The sequence below is a fragment of the Lissotriton helveticus genome, chromosome 7, assembly GCF_964261635.1.
Source record: "Lissotriton helveticus chromosome 7, aLisHel1.1, whole genome shotgun sequence".
In the NCBI taxonomy this organism is placed as follows: Eukaryota; Metazoa; Chordata; class Amphibia; order Caudata; family Salamandridae; genus Lissotriton; species Lissotriton helveticus.
The window spans coordinates 930308242-930317496 of record NC_136068.1 but is presented as its reverse complement, the minus strand read 5'-3'; positions in this window follow the sequence as shown (position 1 = coordinate 930317496).

Genomic DNA, 9255 nt, shown 5'->3' with positions numbered 1-9255 from the left:
GGATTCAGAACGGTTACAAAGATGACACAGATGCACCAATAAAGCAGAAACTGCTCTGGGAACAAATAGCTCTTTTACAAAAAGAACTATCAAAGACTCACGTGACTCACTCACTGAGTCATCAACGTGATGGCGTTCACGTTGTAGGGAATTCATTGGCTGAAACAGCCGCAGCGGCAGCCACTAAATCGGCTCCCTTAGTTCGAAAAAAGCGTACATTAAAATATATTGACGGTGAAACATTGCTGGCGGTGAAAACGTCATCAAAAGGCGACTGCTCAGCGTTACCGATCAACTATCCACTCAATTACACATACATCATAGATGCAAACTCCGTTCCTTTTGCTCGAATCCCTGGAGTGGGGGATAGAGTGATTCCAAACATGGACAGGAGAAGCTTGTTAATCGCAGACGCACATATGGGTGAGGGTCTTGGACACCTCAAACTAAAAGATTCTCTGGAAGATTTACAATCACGGTACTGGTGGCCAGGCATGAGCTTGCATCATACCATGTTTGTAAAACGCTGCCCAAACTGCAATAGAGATCGCAGTGGGGAGAGAAAGAGTTTGATACCTCGTCGTATTACGGCAGATAATATCAGCAGTAAAAATCAGGGCTTGCGATTAACATATACAGGCTAGTTACCACTTATAATGTAGATCACCAGCACTCGGCTGACGTCCGGACTGTTATATAAGATTTGCGAGTCTAAATGGCATATACGCTAAGAGCATGCTACGTTTGACCATTGTTTTCACTCTAGCCCTCCGGCGGGGGGGGGGGAACATGGCCAAATGAGCACAGCCCAGCGGGAATCTTCTCACTTCCTTCCTGAGGGTATGGGATGGTGTAAAGAAAAAACCAAGGCAGAAAGCAATCTATAATGGAAAGGATATTAGGTTCGGGAGCTGGGTGGGTCAAACATCTAATAAGTGTCCAACGTAGTCTAAATAACTTGCCAAGAAATTCTCTGAAGGGATTCAGTCCGTACGAATTATTATTTGGAACTAGAATGATTATCTCTGACCTTGATAGTCAGACTTCAGTGGTGAAAGAAAAAAGCTTTGATGTCAAAGACCGTTCGGCTATTTTGCAGGACTTAAACAAAACAAGAAAAGACCTGAGCAACATACAGTTGAAACAACAGCCAACAACCACTGAAGAATCACCACCTGTCCCAGCAAGACCTGTCTGGATTCCAAAAGTCGGGGATCTAGTCAGGGAGAAGATCGCGGTAAAGAAGGAATTTGGGCCTTCTTACAGAAAAGCAGTTCCTGTCTTGTCTGTCAACGGGACAAGATCAGTTATACTACCGCCACTTGCTGGAAAAAAGGAGAACCGAGTTGTATCCATCGACCTGGTAAAACCACAACATGTGGCCGATAACAAACAGTAGGCCAAGTGGACTCCCAATAAGTAGCAGAACACCAAGGTTTGCTACCAGTACAGAGGTCCTAACAAAGAGGCTCATCACATTCGAAACGCCTACAGAAGAACAACAAGGACTATGCAACAATGCAATAGAACTCAGACCTCTGAAAACCCAAAGAAAGACATTTAGCAGAGACACACCAATCTATACTGAAGTACCAAGTGAAAATGCAAGAAACAAAAATCCTGAACCAATTGGAACAATTGACAGAACTGCATCCGGTTACTTCATCAACTTCGATGATTCCTCTGAAGGCTTCAGTGAACCAAAGACGCAGCCATCATCCAAATCCTTTAAAGACAAAGCGAAGGAACTTTTGAAAGAACTGAAAGAAACATATCTGATTTCACCATGGATTGAATTTTGGGTGGGTTTTGGTGCATTTATCCTCTTACTTTGGCTCATCATGGTATTAACTTTGGGACGCTTCATTGAGGGAAAATATGCTAAAATGGACACAGCAAGTCAGAACATCAACTTGGTCCTCAAACCACACACATCTTCACACGTCGAGAAAAGAGAACTTTCTCCAGAACTTTCTTCAGCCAACTTCACAGCCAATCCGATACCTGGTGGGGTAGCCTGGGACAACACTGACTATGAAATTTATGGTCCGGTCGAGATCCTGAAATATCCACACCAAATCAAGATCTCCTTGAGTGACTTTGCAAAACCAAACTCATTTGCTGATGATTGGGGCTTCGAAAGCATTAATAACATGATGTCTGACTTAGTAATGTCTGCTAAATTTACAAAACATGATTATTTGCAAGGTTCTACAAATTATGATAGTATGTATTGCTATAACCATTATGGTAACCATTTTTTACATAAATCTGCACAACCTAGAAATGTTTTAAATTATAATCAATGGGAACATTGTGCTACACCTCCAAAAGGGAGCTCAAGAACCGTTTATGACAAATATTCATACTTTCAAGGTTTTAACACAAGTAATGCTGAAACATTTTATTTTAAATTGTCAAACAAGACAGGGATGAAAACCATGATAACCAACACAAAATTGATTTATTCAGACTCATTCTTTGAAAAAATGAATACTTTTGGATTTGATTATTGGGACAAAAATGTTGATTTGAAAAGTGTTTGGGGTACAAAAGAATGGCAAGTACAGGGTTTAGAAGCTTTGTTTAGAGCCTGCATGATCCCAGAACAAATGATATTTTTAAATGACACTGTTCAACGAACCACCTGTCTTGGCTTAGCCAAAATCAAAGATTTAAATAAACCGTCTATTCCAAAGCCAACAATGTTTAGCAATAGCTCTGATACAGATGAGGAGATAGACGTAAACCATATATCAAACCAAAACAGAACACATCCTGATTGGAAACAGTGGTTGATCTGGCCCACAGATACAAATAACTGTCAAGATAGATTCCTGAATAAAACACAGGGTTTCAAAATGACCAGGCCAGACCCTAGATATCCCCAAAGACATCACCCAGGGATAATAACCACCTACAGTGTGGGTAAATTATGCCTTCAATGGCTACAAACTTCCACACTGCCTGAAATTAAGCAACACCTAACTTTACTTACTGATGGTGCTGACTTGCGTGATTTCATAATGGGACCACGCAAACAGCGTCAAAAGCGTTTCATAGCAGCCTCTGTATATGCAGCATATAATGAGGCCTGGAAGGTTACTCAAATTGAAACAGCAGAGAGAATACGGGAAATTGACCGTATCAATTTGGAAAAATCCCTTTCTGTAGTGGACAATGGGTTAATGACTCTGTCCTCCAGAATTTTTTCATTGGACAGCATTGTGTCTTCAGCAATCGATATATTATCGCAAGACTTACTGTTATTACAACATGGTCAGTCACAATTGCGTTCTATTGTACAGCTTGGCTGGACGTTACAAAATCTGCGTTCAGGTTATGTGCCTTGGCGTTTAATCAACACAACGTCACTATTCCAAATCTTTAACCTTACTGATAGACAAATCGGTATGGCGCAAAAGGGTGCTGATTATACAATCTTGAGCATTGAAAAACTAGAAAGATTACCAATGACAATGTCAGAACGACCTGTCAGTGAATGGATAATCCACGGAATCATAAATATTCCAATCTCAACCTTCAGGTTTCAATACTGCCAAAAATATATACAGGCTGGCATGTACGAGAAATTGGGAAAGGGGTACCTTAAAACAACATGGAACCTGCCCTATTCACATGCATGTGTCAGTAATAAAGGACAGAAAGTGTTTCTTAGTGGCAACAATTGTGCTATGTCACTAAGCGGCACGCTTCTGTGTAACGGTATTAGTTTGCACGGAGCCTGTGAAGGGAATTCATACAACCTTTCATGTCACCAGCAAGGCGCACCTGCAACTGAAATAGAACCATTCTTTCAAAGACTCTATAATGGGAGTTACATTCTTATTGTAGACCGCAGATGTTGTAGTCTTATGCCCGGGACTCCTTATCTAGTCACTACGACGGCGAAGGTCAAGTGCTGTGGACGTTCTTTGTTCCCCAGCTCCTTCCCAGACAGGGAGGCAAGGGCATGGCCCAATTTGAAAATTACTTCTATTCGAATAGATACTTTAAGCAGAATGAAAACAGTGCTTCTTCAGACGCCTACAAGGCTCACGTCATCAAAAGAAACGTATGATCTACAAGTCGCAAGGACGACTGCAGAGATACATACATTATTATCAACTAATTCCCCCGTACATTTCGCGGAAATCCTGAGCGAAATCTTAAATATTTCTGATACCAATGGGATCTCAGGGGTATTTAAGACAGTATTTTCGATGGCATTAACACCATTCAAAGCCATACTGGGTATTTTTCCAGATTTCGTCCATTCGATTTTTGGCGGACTTCCCTTGATCCTGGGACTAATTGCAGGAATCCTATTCCTAGTCCTTATTTTTCGTTATGGCAACCCATGTCACAGATCAAACTCTCGCGACAATGGAAGATACGATCCTAGCCATTGGATACCGGGACCGGATATCAAAAATCCTGGGACTCTCCCGGCTTAGAGACCTGAACATGACTTGGTTTCTATCATTTCGACCAATGTGGCGAAGGTGTGTTTTACCTGTACTAAGGTGTCTGCTATGCGGAGAAGAATGCGTGTTAGACACCTGTCTGACGCTACAATCGGATGCGCCAGTGGATGCAGATACACTGTTGGTTCCTACCAAGGTTCACGCATTGTGCTGCCCTCAAAGGCTGCCAATCCTGATGACGGCATTCCTGGAATCTTCACCACTACGATTGAAGAGTAGTGAAGTTCAAGATGAAAGCAGCATCGAACAGGTACGACCTTCTGTCAGTGATGCAAATCAGAATGTCAATGGAGACAATCATGCGCATGAATGCATGGTTACACCTATTCCCGACTTAGTGGAACTTTCCCATGAAGCTGTTGACAGTTTTTTCGAAAGCCTGAATGATATGATGTTCTCTCCAGAACAGAAATAGAGACTTTTGAGTAAACTCGCACACGGCGTTCCCTGAATTCGGCCTTCAACTTTAAAAATAAAGTCACATGAACAATTACAATCCAGTTCACGGACAGCGATTTTTTCAGCAAGCCCCTAAAATATTTTTCTTCCTATATTTTTTTCCGGGACACTGATCTTCTGCTTAAAGTAAGAAACTATTCCTAGAGAACTAAGATTTCTATTTTTAGATACTTTATATAGACTTTAGCTGCCCGCTGGCATGTTCACAAATATTTTATTATGTGATGAAATGGTCTCGACCTTCCTTTCTGTATAGCCATATTAAGAGCCATTTCATGTGTATTTCTCATATACCAATAAGCAATAATGCATACAAATGCGTGTTTACTTTTGCATTTAATTCATAGCTTAAGTGCATACAATATATATGACTGCATTTTTTCAGTATATTTGAAAATTTCGAAATGCATTAATGTATTTTGGGGTGGTAAGGTATACACTATACTCTATAGTATGTTGTACTATGTTATACTATGCATAGATTAGTAGATTATGACCATAGTTAGCGTGGAGTGGGTGTCGTGTATTCCTATAGGTTCTGAATCGATCCCCCTATTCCTGACCCTATTCTGGTTAAACTAACTATCAAGTTAACTAGCAGTCAGCCCATGAGGCAAGAACAGCCCCCATGATGCAGATACCGTTATCTGATGCAGTCACACTACGGCACAGGAACGTGTTATCTGATTAGGTCGTAACGCTTGAGATCTAATTAGACAAGCGACATTCCTCCAGCCCCTGATAAGGCATACGACGTTCTCATAACAAATCAAACCTATGACAACCTGGAAAATCCGTGCGGCCATTGTTTTGATTTCACAGAGAACTTTAGTAAAGAATGTGCTAACGAGCAAGTCGTAGGACATCTTTATTGACGTATCTATGTCCATCCTTACGTCAATCTCGGCACCTTTAAGGTATAAATATTGCCGATCTTGCCCTATGCAAACACGCGCGTGGTGACAAGACGGAGCAGCCATACTTGCCGAAGCCGAGAGCAGAAGCAGACCCCGCTGGCAGCAGCCCCGCCTTCCTGACGCGCTGAGAGACGCGCTGCTATCTCAAGCCGAGAGACCCAGCACCGGCGCTTCTGGGCAGCCCTCGCAGGCAGCCTGGAATATCGAGAGCAGAGAAAGAGATACCATTCCTCATTCATCCTAACTTCCAGGTACAGAACTGAATAACCCCTCACAGAGAATTCTTTAGTTATTCACTTGGCAAAAACAAACTTAACTTAAACTGTAACTTTCTATTCCCGCCCACGCATTAGACTTAGGTCAGGTACACGGGGTAGGCGTATTTAGAAACACCAGTTGAGTACGTTTAGTCAAATGTATATGTGTATGTAAATATATCTTAATCATTTCAAACATCATATGGCTCAGAAACCATATCAATGTTTTTACAGTATTATTTTATACTATTGCTTTTAATGTATGCACTTTACTTAACTATAAGTATTGCAATAATATCGATCCATTTCTCATGTATGAGAAAAGAGACTGATCAATAAATAACACCTTTTTATTGAACACGCCCGTCTCTTCCTTTTCTCTACATTCTGATGAGACTAAGAATGCACGTACTGACTGAGTAAAATAATTGCCTTGTGCTCACACGACTCTTGAGATTGACTCTTGATTAGGGGAGAGCAAAGTTGTCATGTTCTATGGTTGTCAGAAACTAAATCCCTTCTTGTCTAATCAGGGGAGGTAATTCTTTCCTGAACATTCGAGAAAGTTTCTAGCGAACTCTGAGCTTAGCTGGCAAACCCAAAAATTAAGTCTAGTATCGACAGTAGTAGACCTAGTTAACGTCTGGTCTAGGCCTTTACTGCTGTAGGTATTATTCCAATACGCAGAGCCTATTGGGAAAATAGGAACTACACTACACTCCTAGGCGAGATCAGAGTTTTGTCTAATATAGAAGTTTTGACTCAAGGAAGTTGTTATTCTTGGTTAGGTAGTGCAGAGGGTTGATATGCCTGCTGCACAGAACATGTACCGTGCAGATCACAAAGTGAATGTAACGTAAACAGGTCCATGAGTTACTGCATTTGTCAGAGACTTCCTTTTGTTAGTTGCAGTTTACAGTGAGCTAATTTCTGTCATCAAAGAACTGCTGGTAGACTTCAAGGTATAGATTAGAACATATGGGTATTCCCCACGGACTTTCATTATTCTAATGTTGCAAAAAGGGTTCACTTGTGGTCAAATCTGTTCTTGTCATTAGAGAGAGCCCCAATCCATTGTGTTACATTTTAAATTCAGAGTTTGTGCTTCTCCAGACCAAGTACTCTTCAACTATACTGCCTACCAATATAGATGACATGTGAATTTACCCCTTGTTATCCTTTGTCTTATGTAACATGTCCTATACACTGATTTGCACACCTATGATTGATAGTCTCACAAGAGTCCAGCAGTTAAACATACTCTGCTACACTCCCACAACAGCACTGTGAGCTTCCAGATGGCTAAGTCTATCTGTATTTCACTGTTGCTAACAGACCGACAATTTATTTCTTCTTAACTCGAACATGCCACCCTCATGACGCCTTGACGCAGGAGTACCTCCCCACGTGCATCCCCTTAATGTGGATAGGAATATCTATGTAATTGCGTGTGTCCATATACACTGTGAATTAGATACTCTATAACATGTCATTCTAATGATCTCCTTTTAATTGAACAAGGAGCTTGCGTATGTGTTTCCTTCTTCAAAAGAACACATTTAAAGGTAGTCAGTTCCATAAATGCTTCAGACAGTGTCAATATGGAAAAGGGTTGGCAAGACCTGGAGCGATGCTAAGCGGTGACCTGTTCTGCTGCATAAAACTTTTTAATAAACAAACCTGTAGGTAGGAGATACCCTATGTAACATCATCTAGCTTCACTTCATTAAAGAAGGATACAGGCCCTCCCTTGCCATGCCAAGGTGTGCCCCCGCAAAAACCAGCTGCAGTAGCTGTCCTAATAACAATCAGAGCTATGCAGGGGCCTTATACAAGGATATACTTCGGACCCATATATAGTGCACCAATGGATCTTAACACTTTGGCCTTGGCTTGGCTTATATTTTATGTCTGATTTCTAACGTGCTCTGTTTTTACAGTAAAAATAATGCTGGTGATACGTGTGTAAATGCCCAACCTTCATTTTACACCCATACCACCAGCATTATGTTTACTGTAAAAACGGAGCACGTTAGAAATCAGACATAAAAACTTAAGCAAAGTCAAGACCTTCCTCTCGCTGAGAGAAGGACTTGGCTTGTCTTATATTTTATGTCTGATTTCTAACATGCTATGTTTTTACAGTAAAAATAATGCTGGTGATACGTGTGTAAATGCCCAACCTTCATTTTACACCCGTATCACCAGCATTATGTTTACTGTAAAAACAGAGCACGTTAGAAATCAGAGACGCACGTTCAGCGGACATATTTTGGCTGCAAAAAAAAGAGGCTTCACTTTTCCACATTGTGGTCGTGGCTTTCCCCTGGCTCCTCATTATGGCGTACCGGGGTGCCGCAGCGCACAGTTTGGGAACCACGGTATTATCGTAAAAGGGCATGTGGTGAACAATTGTGTTCAGTCAACAACTGAACAATCTTCAGCAAAAGTATGGTGTTTGGGAGGTTGTAGGGACCTGGGGAAACAAGCAGGACAGATTTTAATTAAATTATATCATATCGCCACCAGATGGGCAAACAAATCCTGGGCAGTGCGGTACTTTATCAATGACCAGCACAGTCAAGGAAGGGACAGGCACAGCTGCACAGGACAAAGTATATACATAACCTGTAGGCTGCTGTGGAATCCACACGTCTGGGCCTGGAGCCTGTGAGCAGATGGAAAGTTACAGGCAGCATCTGTCCTAGCTGTGAACTGTTAATCTGATTTCTGCAGGCCGGGAGAGTACTGAGTAGTGACACCCTCAGGTCCTTGTTTGTCCCCAAAAAACACATACCCACAACATCACAACCTCACCTGCGTGTGCTGGAAGATGAGAGGGAAACGGTCACTTTTTCCTGCAAAGGGTCAGATGGAATGACAATGACCTGCAGGGGTGAGCTGGGTCTGGAAAACAGCAGAACGTCCCAGATCTACATGAGACTGGACCTAGTGTTTGCTTAATCTCAAATCCTTCAGAATGACCCGGGCAGTGGTAAACGTCCGTGGTCTCCCTTAGAGGTCGAACTCCATCAGAAAGCACAATTTTGTTTGCTGCATGGCGGAGAAACAATGTATCCATTCCAGCACATTATGCCAGGTCACCATAGCAACAGGTCAGCCTGGACAGGCGGA